A 10625-nucleotide genomic window follows, 5' to 3' on the forward strand; every position below is an offset into this window, starting at 1 on the left:
TTGATTTCAGAGAGGAAGGGAGAGGGAGAGAGAGCTAGGAACTTCAGTGATGAGAGAGAATCATTGATCGGCTGCTTCCTGCACACCCCACACTGGGGATAGAGCCCACAACCTGGGCATGTGCACTGACCGGGAATTGAACTGTGACCTCCTGGTTTATAAGTTGATGTTCAACCACTGAGCCACGCAGTACATGTTGAATGATATCTGAGACTTGGTGAGGTCATTAAGGGAGAGAGGGAGGGAGGATGGTTGCCAGAGAAGTCCAACATTTAAAGATAAAAAAAACAAAACAACAACAAAAAGAACCAATAACCAACACAGAAAAATGGAGACGAGACTAAAGCCAGAGTGATAGCAGGAAAGTGTGAAGACATGGAGGCCAAGTGGAGAAGTGTTTTGAGAAAGATGACGTATGAACTATGCCAAATGCTGCTGGTAGGTCTAGAAAGACGTGGATTAGGATTTGACATTGGCTTTACTCGTGACCTTGTCAACAGCAGTTGTTAATGGGCAGAACATTTCCTTTAGGTTATTTATGAGGAGGAGGGGAATGCTGCAAATGAAGATACTCTGACTTGGAAAGAGGTTAAGCATTTCCTCAAGGTTTACAGCTAATTAGAGAAGAGAAGTCCAACATTTAAAGATAAAAAAACAAAACAACAACAAAAAGAACCAACAACCAACACAGAAAAGTGGAGACGAGACTAAAGCCAGAGAGATGGCAGGAAAGTGTGAAGACATGGAGGCCAAGCGGAGAAGTGTTTTGAGAAAGATGACGTATGAACTATGCCAAATGCTGCTGGTAGGTCTAGAAAGACGTGGATTAGGATTTGACATTGGCTTTACTCGTGACCTTGTCAACAGCAGTTGTTAATGGGCAGAACATTTCCTTTAGGTTATTTATGAGGAGGAGGGGAATGCTGCAAATGAAGATACTCTGACTTGGAAAGAGGTTAAGCATTTCCTCAAGGTTTACAGCTAATCATGGGAAAGCATTATTGTCTCTGCTTCTGGGCAGTGTAAATTGTGAACAACGAGAAACTTCAGTGCTCACTTTAGAATTTTGATGGCCTTGTGAAGGGAAGAAGTAGGAATGATGGACGTGCAGTGAGGATAGTGGTAGGTGGGGGCATAAAGTTGAAGCTGCTCTCCCTGAAATGTAGGGGCTTAGTGGGCATAGTTTGCTTTTAGCTTAGTAATTCTTATTTATTTATTTATTTATTTATTTATTTTTACATATGTCTCCTTTCCACCCCTCCTTGACCCCTTCCAGCCCACCCACGCCCTCTGCCCCAGGCCCTCACCGCCCCATTGTTTACATGTGTCTCCTTTCCACCCCACCTTGACCCCTTCCAGCCCCCCCCACGCCCTCTGCCCCAGGCCCTCACCGCCCCATTGTCTGTGTCCTGTAGGCCATGCATATATGCATACATATCAGTACAAGGTTAAAGGGTGATTCTTGAAGTTGAGGCAGGTTGGTGATAAGAAGAGTTCAGACATCCTAATAGCAGATGCAGGAATTTTAAACATGATTCATTTTGCCTAAAAATCTATGAATCTTTTAAAAATCTCTGATTTATTTTTGACCAGATAGCTCTACAGAGCTTCAAAACCTGACTTCCATGTGCTCAGGGCTGGCTTAGCAATAAGAAATAAGCGTAGTCTTCTGTTGCCATCTGCTCATTCCACATGTCCTTTAGAAACAATACTGGAATTTCCTTTTACAAAATCAGTCCTAAAATGTCAAGTTCATTGGGAGTAGATTTCTTGCCACCTAAATAAGAAAGTATAATCTTGTCAATTTAGTGACAAGTTTCATGTTCAGAAGGTTGTGTCCCTCACAACTCTTTAATTCCAGAAACCCTTGTTTTTAGGAAGCACCTCAGTAATTTCTTTAGGACATTTTATGACCTAGTTGTGTCATTGCATTCTAATAAACAGTTTTCATGACCTGATTCCATTTTCTCCAAGTCTTCAATAAAATGGTAGCAAGAGCACCAGCTAGCCCTGCTGGCGTGACTTAGTGGTTGAGCGTTGCCCTATGAACCAGAACGTTGTAGGTCCGATTCTCAGTCAGGGCACATGCCTGGGTTGTGGGCTCCATCCCCAGTAGGAAGCGTGCAGTACACAGCCGATTGATGGTTATCTCTCATCATTGATGCTTTTCTCTCTCTCCCTTCCATAAAAATATGTTTTTTAAAAAAGCAAAAGCTCAAAGAAAATTTGTAATCTTAATGATCATTTCCTTCATCACATCATACTGTGAATTTGACTTGAACACTCTTTTTTTTTATATAAGTACATTTTTATTGATTTCAGAGAGGAAGGGAGAGGGAGAGAGAGAGAGAGAAACATCAATGATGAGAGAGAATCATTATCAGCTGCCTCCTGCAAGCCCCTACTGGGGACGGAGCCTGCAACGAGGCATGTGCCCTTGACTGGAATCAAACCCGGGACCCTTCAGTTTGCAGGCCCACGCTCTCTCCATTGAGCCAAACCAGCTAGGGCTTGAACACACTCTTTTGACAAATGATGTTGGAATGTTCTCTTGAGAGTTTGAATAAATGTTTAAAATAGTTTTTTTCTTCTTTCATTGCAGCTACGGCAAATATATTTAGCTGTGTAGTGTGTAGTCCCTGCTTCTCATATTCCCTGTTGGTAGACGGGTAGTATAGGTCCACTCTTCTTTTTTTAAAAAATATATTTTATTGATTTTTTACAGAGAGGAAGGGAGAGAGATAGAGAGAGTTAGAAACATCGACGAGAGAGAAACATAGATCAGCTGCCTCTTGCACATCCCGATGTGCTCGCAACCAAGGTACATGCCCTTGACCAGAATCGAACCTGGGACCCTTTAGTCCGCAGGCCGACGCTCTATCCACCGAGCCAAATCAGCGAGGGCGGTCCACTCTTCTTCATGTGTGGCCGTTCTCATGAGGGAGAATTTGAATTTGTTTTTGTCTGTAAGTCTCAGGAGGCTTGCCTAGGACACAGGAAATACACAGACCAAGACGATATTGACTCTCCTATAAAAATGCCTGTGTTCTGGGATAGAAATGCATCTTGATTTTGCATTTGAGAGTTAGAAAAGCAATATCGAGAAATTAACATTGATCCGATGCTAGATTTTTCAAATGTCATCTTAACTGTTTTATAACTTTTAAAAATTGCATAGGATACCAGTATCACATGGGATAGTGCAGAACAGGGTAGGCTTATCAGAGTATCACTCCATAGGCTGGTGATAGTTTTACAGGGGAACAAACAGCGATGGTGGAATAGCTGGTAGTCATGACCTTAAGCAAGTGGTGTAGGACCGTGTGACATTAGCATGCCTGCTGTGGTGATGCAGTGTGATGTGTGAATCATCTATGAAATATTCTTGCCAAAAATGTTTCACCTGAACCTACTGACGCCTTTAGATCCTACTTCCACTATAGCTATGTATAGATACATATATAGCCTCCCCCCCTTTTAAAAATATATTTTTATTGGTTTTTAGAGAGAGAGCGGGGAAAGGAGAGGGAGAGGGAGAGGGAGGGAGGGAGGGAGGAAGGGAGAAATAGAGAGAAACATCGATGTGAGAGATCAGCTGCCTCCCTCATGCACCCCAACAGGTGATGGAACCCTAACCTGGGTGTGTGCCCTGATTGGGAATCAAACCAGCAACCATTCAGTACGCAGGATGACTCTCAACTAACTTAGTCACACCAGCCAGGTTCTCCCCCACCTTTTCCACCCAAAATGGGAATGTATTTTACACACTGTACTGCACCTTTCTCTCCCACTATGTATTTTGGAGATCATTTCATATCTTACAGAGCAGTTTTCCGTTGTAAGGCTCTGTCATAATTTATTTTACCAATCCCTGATTGATGGACATGAAAGTTCTTTTCATGTACCTTTTAACAATTAGGGAAATTTTCAAACATATAAAAATATGTAGTGAATATTCTTGTACTAAAAAAGCTTTATCATTTATTTTTACAGTTTGGATTCCCTGGTGAGCAGACTGTGAGATGGAGATTAGTACTCAGGTTTATTGGGTTGTGCTCTTAATATCAAGACCAGGGAAAGGAAGGAAAGGAGGCAGGTTTGGCTTGAAAGAGAAGGTGAGCTGTGATGTCTCAGTGTATTTCAGTGGGCTCTGGGGGCAGTTCTTAGATGGAATGAATGACCCTTCCGGAGCTATCCTGAAGTGATATGAGGGGGCCTAGCTTTTATACCCCCCGAATTGACCAGGCATTGGGTGTGGGCTTTCCCACTGGAAGGTAGCAAGAGCTTGGGTAAGGCACCTCCCTTTGGCTGGGGCAGTCCTTCATGTCTATCACACTTATCCTGCTTCACCTTCATCTCTTCCAATACCTCTTACCCCCCGTTTCCCTCTGCCCTCCTCCAAGTGCCACTGAGCCCAGGCAGCGTATCATTTTATCCAGAAATACTACACTTCTACTTTCCTTTGAGTAATGTGTGTTAGTAAAATCTTGATCAGCCAGATCGACTAGGGAATAAAGTTTTCTGCTAAAAGGAATTTGTGGCAAATGAAGATAATATAGAATCGTGACAAATATTTATTCATTAGCAATCAGGAGGTCTGCATATGCCTCTGAGCTCTGAGATCAGTTTCCAGTGTGATCTTGAGAGAGTTGCTAATGGATCTAAATAGCCACCAAAATAAATATCTCTAAGATGATAATGAGCTATACGCTCTCCGTTACTAGGTTCGGAGGTGGTATTATTTTTTATCAATTACAAAAGCCTTTCTTTTAACACAACTGCTTAAATGTAAAAAGAGAAGCAAAACAGCAGGAGGTAGACCCATATTTCACCAACTTTTGCAATGACTTGGCTTACTGATACAGGCAAAGGGTGATTGAATTTTTGCCGTTCATGTGGAGCACCTTTTGTTGAATTCTCTGGTGCCATTTTATGAAAATATATCCTGAGTTGTCACCCCTATGAGACTAGATTATGCCTCTGTTCTTCTTCTGACTCATTTATGTTCTCACTTTCCTTCCTCCTTCCCCTCATGCTTGCTTCCTCTCTCTCTTCTTATTACTCTGGGTAGTAATAGTCAGATTGGAAACACTTGACCAGTTTCCCACTGCTGTCAGGTTGAACTCCAAATTCTTTAGGATGGCTTACCAAGTTCTTTGCAGTTGGTGCATGCTGACCTGTGGGTTCCTGTCTTGTCATTCTGCCGTTTCCCCCAAATGCCCGCCCTACTAGTTTCACTGTGCAGAAAGAACTGAGATGTCTTACCTCTGGGACCTAGAACATGTGATTCTGTGTGCCTCTTCCTGGGTTAGTTCCTACTCATTCTCACACACCATTTCTTTCAAGACTCCTTTCTGGACCCATTGGAGTCAGGTTAGGATGTTCATCTTTTATGGCTTTACCTATGACTTGATGGTCTTGAGATTTCTCCTGTATCACACTCTGTGGTAATTGTTTGCATGTGTGTAAACTCTACTGGATGGTTGAATTGTGTTTGTTTTATCTACATTGTAATACCATGGTATAGGCACAAAATGGACACTTGGAAAATCTGCTCCAAAATGTATAGTGATGATTGTTATTATGAAATCAGAATTTAATTAGAAAGCTATCTTAGTATTGGGAAGGGAGTTTGTAGTGTTATTTTTGATGAAGTGATACAGAACTGAGTGATCATATGTGGAGATAATAGAATTGTGTTTGACAAACATACACAGTGGTGCTTTTCTATTGTGGCAGAAAGTCAATGAAAGATATTAACTTGCTGAAAAGTCCAACTTTATTAAATATTAAGTTGCAACGCTGGGAGAAACTAGTAGATATGGAAGCAGAATGTGAAGTAGCAAGATCTATGTGTTTTTAAAATTAATATTTACTGAGTGTCTGCCATGTGCTGGGTATTTTACTAGCTGCTTTACATGTTTGGTTTCTTTTCATCTTTATGACAGCTTTCTGAAAGGAGGGTGTTATTGTCCATCTTTTACAGATGGGGACGCTGAGACCCAGAGGGATAACTTTTTCAAGATTGCACAGAAGGGCCAGGACTTGAGTGCAGTTCTTCTGATTGTGACTTCAGTGTTTTTTCAATTGTTACTTTAAAAAAATACATTTTTATTGATTTCAGAAAGGAAGGGAGAGGGAGAGAGAGAAAGAAACATCAATGATGAGAGAGAATCATTGATTGGCTGCCTCCTGCATGCCCCTCACAGAGGATTGAGCCCGCAACCTGGGCATGTGCCCTGACCAGGAATTGAACTGTGACCTTCTGGTTCAGAGGTGGACGCTCAACCACTGAACCACGTCAGCCAAGCTCAGTTGTTACTTTAATTGTTGTTGACTGAAGTGAAAAAGCCAAACATGCTACTTTGGCCTTAAATCCCTTTAAGACATATCCTTGGGTTTAGAATGCACTTTTGCCTTGGTGATATTTCATCAAATCTTGAGGAGCCAGGGCTCTCCAAACTGATCTATGAATTTGATGCAGCTCCAATTGTAATCGCAGCAGGATTTTCTACAGAAATTTACAAGCCGACTTCAAAATCTGTATAGAAATTAAGATGACCTAGGATATCGAAGGAATCTTGAAAATAAGAACTAGCATATTGCCACCTGGAAGAAAATGTCACTGTATTCCTTTGGTGTAAATTTCTTGAATTCTCTTATAAGCTAGGCAAGACTAGCGGTTATATACTGGACTTGTATAAAATGTGCGTATCAACCATCTAAGTCAAATTCATCTTTCACATGTGGGCTGACCATGGATACACTTTATTTATTAATTTTATTAATTTATGATTTTTTTAAAAAGTATATTTATTGATTTTTTTACAGAAAGGAAGGGAGAGGGATAGAGAGTTAGAAACATCAATGAGAGAGAAACATTTATCAGCTGCCTCCTGCACACTCCCTACTGGGGATGTACCCACAACCAAGGTATATGCCCTTGACTGGAATTGAACCTGGGACCCTTCAGTCTGCAGGCCGATGCTCTATCTACTGAGCCAAACCGGTTAGGGCGTGGATACACTTTAATTACCTTCAGCCAGAGTGAAGGGGCCTGGGCACAGGAGGATGGTGGTATTTGTTTCCCTGTCCTCTCCTCACCCCCAGCCAAGCTTTCCCTCTTACTTGTAGGGGCCTTAGGCTTTTTCCTTTACTGTAATTTCTTATTATTCTTCTTACCACTTCATTTACGCCACAGATATTTTTCTTACAAACTTTGGGTGTGTAATGTGTTTGAACATGCAGTTAGGAATATTGTACATTTATATGTAACAAAACTCAAACACCATGACCTTAAACAAGTAGAAAGTTTATTTGTCCTGTTAACAAAACATCTAGGGTCAGAGAAGTTTTTATCAAGGCCGAGCTCTCCTATTTTTTTAAAAATATATTTTATTGATTTTTACAGAGAGGGAGGGAGAGTGATAGATAGCTAGAAACATTGATGAGAGAGAAACATTGATCAGCTGCCTCCTGCACACCCCCTATGGGGATGTGCCCGCAACCAAGGAACATGCCCCCGACAGGAATCGAACCCGGGACCCTTCAGTCCGCAGGCCGATGCTCTATCCACGGAGCCAAACCGGTCAGGGCAAAGCTCTCCTGTTTTTGAACTCATGCAGCATCTTAGCAAGGATGCATCCTTTTCCGAGGAGAGATGGCACAGCCAGTGCCCAAATGTCCTCGACAGTTTTCTCTGCCTTCAACAGCATTCTCCAAAACCCATTCCCCACAGTCTGCCCCCAACTCGGATTTAATATCCTGTTGTCTAGGAGGTTTTAATATCAAGTTCTGAGACCTAGGAGCACAAATGCATTTCTCCACGTGAGTCCCGAGAACAAGACTCTCTGTTCCCCTCACTAGCCAGGACCTGAAACCTATTCTCCTCTGTCTTCCAATCCCATCTTCCAGGCCCTTTGGATTGATTATTATTTATTTAGAAGTTGTTTGTTTCTTCTGTATTTCACTGAAATTACCCTCATCCCAGCAGTCAGACATCAATATCAGCTACTGATTGTGATTTCTACTGCAGCTTCATTTCAGGTATCCTTTATGGTTATTTCTCTTTCAAATGTCTCACCTAACAGACACTTTCTATGTAGAGATCTTATTAAAGTATACCAGCCAAGAAACAGCATTGTGCATAGGACAGTATTAGTTTTTGCAATCTAATTTCCTTGGAAATACAGCCGTGAATTTTGGATTCTGGTCCCCCTTCTTCCCTCCCCCACCCCGCCACACAACATAAGGTGGTAACTCCTTACCTTGGTTGTACAGGACTTTTTACCTTAATCCTCAGATAACAGTTAGCTGTGATTCTTTGGAAAAGATATAGTTAAGTTTTCTACATTAGTTCCTTAGGGGGATTGCTTTTTGATAATTAAGTAATTTTAGGTTATGTTCTTTTAAAAGGATATATTCCTGTTATGGGTTGAATTGTTTTCCCCTAAAATCCACATGTTCTTTTGTTTGTTTTTTTAAATATATTTTTATTGATTTCAGAGAGGGAGAGAGCGATAGAAACATCAATGATGAGAGAGAATCATTGATCGGCTGCCTCCTTCGTGCCCCCTACTGGGGATCGGGCCCACAACCTGGGCATGTGCCCTTGACCAGAATTGAACCCAGGACCCTTCAGTCCCCAGGCTGATGCTCTATCCACTGAGCCAAACTGGCCAGGGCAGAATCTACATGTTGAAGTCCTATCCTTCAGTACCTCAGAATGTGACCTTTATAGAGATAATCAAGTTTAAATGAGGTCATCAGGTGGGTCCTAATTCAATATGATTCATATCCTTATAAAAAAGGGGGAATTTGGAGACATGAACACAGGGCGAATGCCAAATGAGCATGAAGGTGGCCTTCTACAAGTCAAGGAGAGAGGCCTGAAACAGATCCTCCATTCACAGCCCTCAGATGGAACCAACCCTACCTACACCTTGATTTTGGACTTCTAGCCTCAAGAACTGAGAGACAATAAATTCTGTTGTTTAAGCCACTCAGTTTGTGGTCACATCAGTTCTAGGAAACCAATCCAATCCCATATGAAGTTTCTTAATTGCCCGAATGAGATCTTTCAGATTCTGGTTAACTCTTAGTTCTTGATTTTATGTTTTTTCCCCCTAAATCTTTGTAATTATTTTAGCTTCTGGAAAAGCTGAGTTAGAGATTGATGTGTATTTTAATGATGTAAACTATACCTTTATCATGTTATGGAAGATTATTTTCATTGTTTTAAGGACCATGCAATGCATTTTTCGCCTGGGTCTCCTTGAGTTGCTTTGTCACTTGAATACCAGAATGTCCTTTCCTGTTGCATCAGAGCAGGCACATCTCTCTTAGCACACACATTCCTTAGTTCTGAATCTGTGTATTTGCATTCTCCTTAAGCCAGGCAGTGTGCATTGAATATGAGTCCTCAAATAGATAGAGAAATTGTGTTCTTTCAGATCTCACCATACTGCATTCGATGCTATGAGCTTGTTTAATTGAGAGAAATCTTTGGGTGCTGTAGTTTAAAATTGAGTGTTGTCACCATGGAAAAATGAACTCCTTCCAAATTCTCATTTTGAGAAAAATCATGGTTAGATATGTTATTCAGCCAGGAACATGCTGTACCAAGGTTATCAAATTGGTTCAGTGCTTTTTTAAAATTTTCTGATATCAAATAGGGATATGGAGATAATGGTTAGTGTCATGGTAGTTTATGAGATGGTGAATATGATACATATAGGGTTTTGTTAATAGAAATAAATTTGTAATGTTTTTCTTTAAATGTATACCTGATATAGCAAAAAGATGAAGTTTTGGGAGGAAAAAAAACTAATGAAAGCCATGTATTATAACAAAAAGTAAAAGATGTAATATAGATTGTTTTTAGTAAACATTCCAATGTCAATCATAATTTTTTACTTGCCTAATTTTCTAGTGACTTCATTTTATAAAGAGATTTTAGTTTTTGTTTAAGGTGTGTAGGTGGTAGTCTAAAGAAGAGACTTTTGCTAAAAGCAATTAGCAATGAGACAATGGCTATCAAACCAGTTTCTTTTATAGAAAGTACCTATTCCTTTGAGTACTCCTGAAAATTTCTTAGGACAGCCTTAGCATTCTAAAGAGTCTAGTTATATACGTATTTCTGTTGTCACTTAAAAATCTGAGGTAGAAAAAAATAACTACAGGGACATTTCTTTTCATTGACCATCTATCAGGCCTCTAGGTGACCCCCTATTGTCTTATGAGACCCGACAGTCTTCTGTTTTCTGTGGAGGCCTCTTTGATTATCCCAGTCTTCATTTCTCTCTAACTTCTCTGAACTAGTATTTAGGTTTTTAACCACACAGTTAATGACACTTAAATCTAGCACATTCCTTATATGTGTGTAAGAGGAGTATTCTAGTATACACTGGTTAGTTGGTAATTCATCTTAAAAATAAAACTTTTTATTATGCAGAAAGGAGTTTATTTATTTATTTTATTAATATATTTTATTGATTTTTCACAGAGAGGAAGGGAGAGAGATAGAGAGTTAGAAACATCGATGAGAGAGAAACATCGATCAGCTGCCTCCTGCACATCTCCTACTGGGGATGTGCCCGCAACCCAGGTACATGCCCTTGACCGGA

General features: G+C 40.6%; 1 protein-coding gene across 6 annotated transcripts in view; it reads left to right on the top strand.

Moving 5' to 3' along the window:
* Positions 1-10625, top strand: part of WDR7 (WD repeat domain 7) — a 302241-nt gene that overhangs the window by 15413 nt on the left and 276203 nt on the right. For 4 of the 6 annotated variants that reach the window (XM_005873636.2, XM_005873634.2, XM_005873639.2 and 1 more), the window contains exon 2: positions 5987-6066. The exons of 1 other annotated variant lie outside the window; for it this stretch is intronic. The gene's annotated coding sequence lies outside the window, so the exon portion shown is untranslated. Of the gene's footprint in view, positions 1-5986; positions 6067-7951; positions 8047-10625 lie in introns of those variants that run through there. One more of the 6 variants, XM_005873638.2, reaches the window with a different exon arrangement.

This window comes from Myotis brandtii, unplaced genomic scaffold (assembly GCF_000412655.1).
Source record: "Myotis brandtii unplaced genomic scaffold, ASM41265v1 scaffold416, whole genome shotgun sequence".
Lineage (NCBI taxonomy): Eukaryota > Metazoa > Chordata > Mammalia > Chiroptera > Vespertilionidae > Myotis > Myotis brandtii.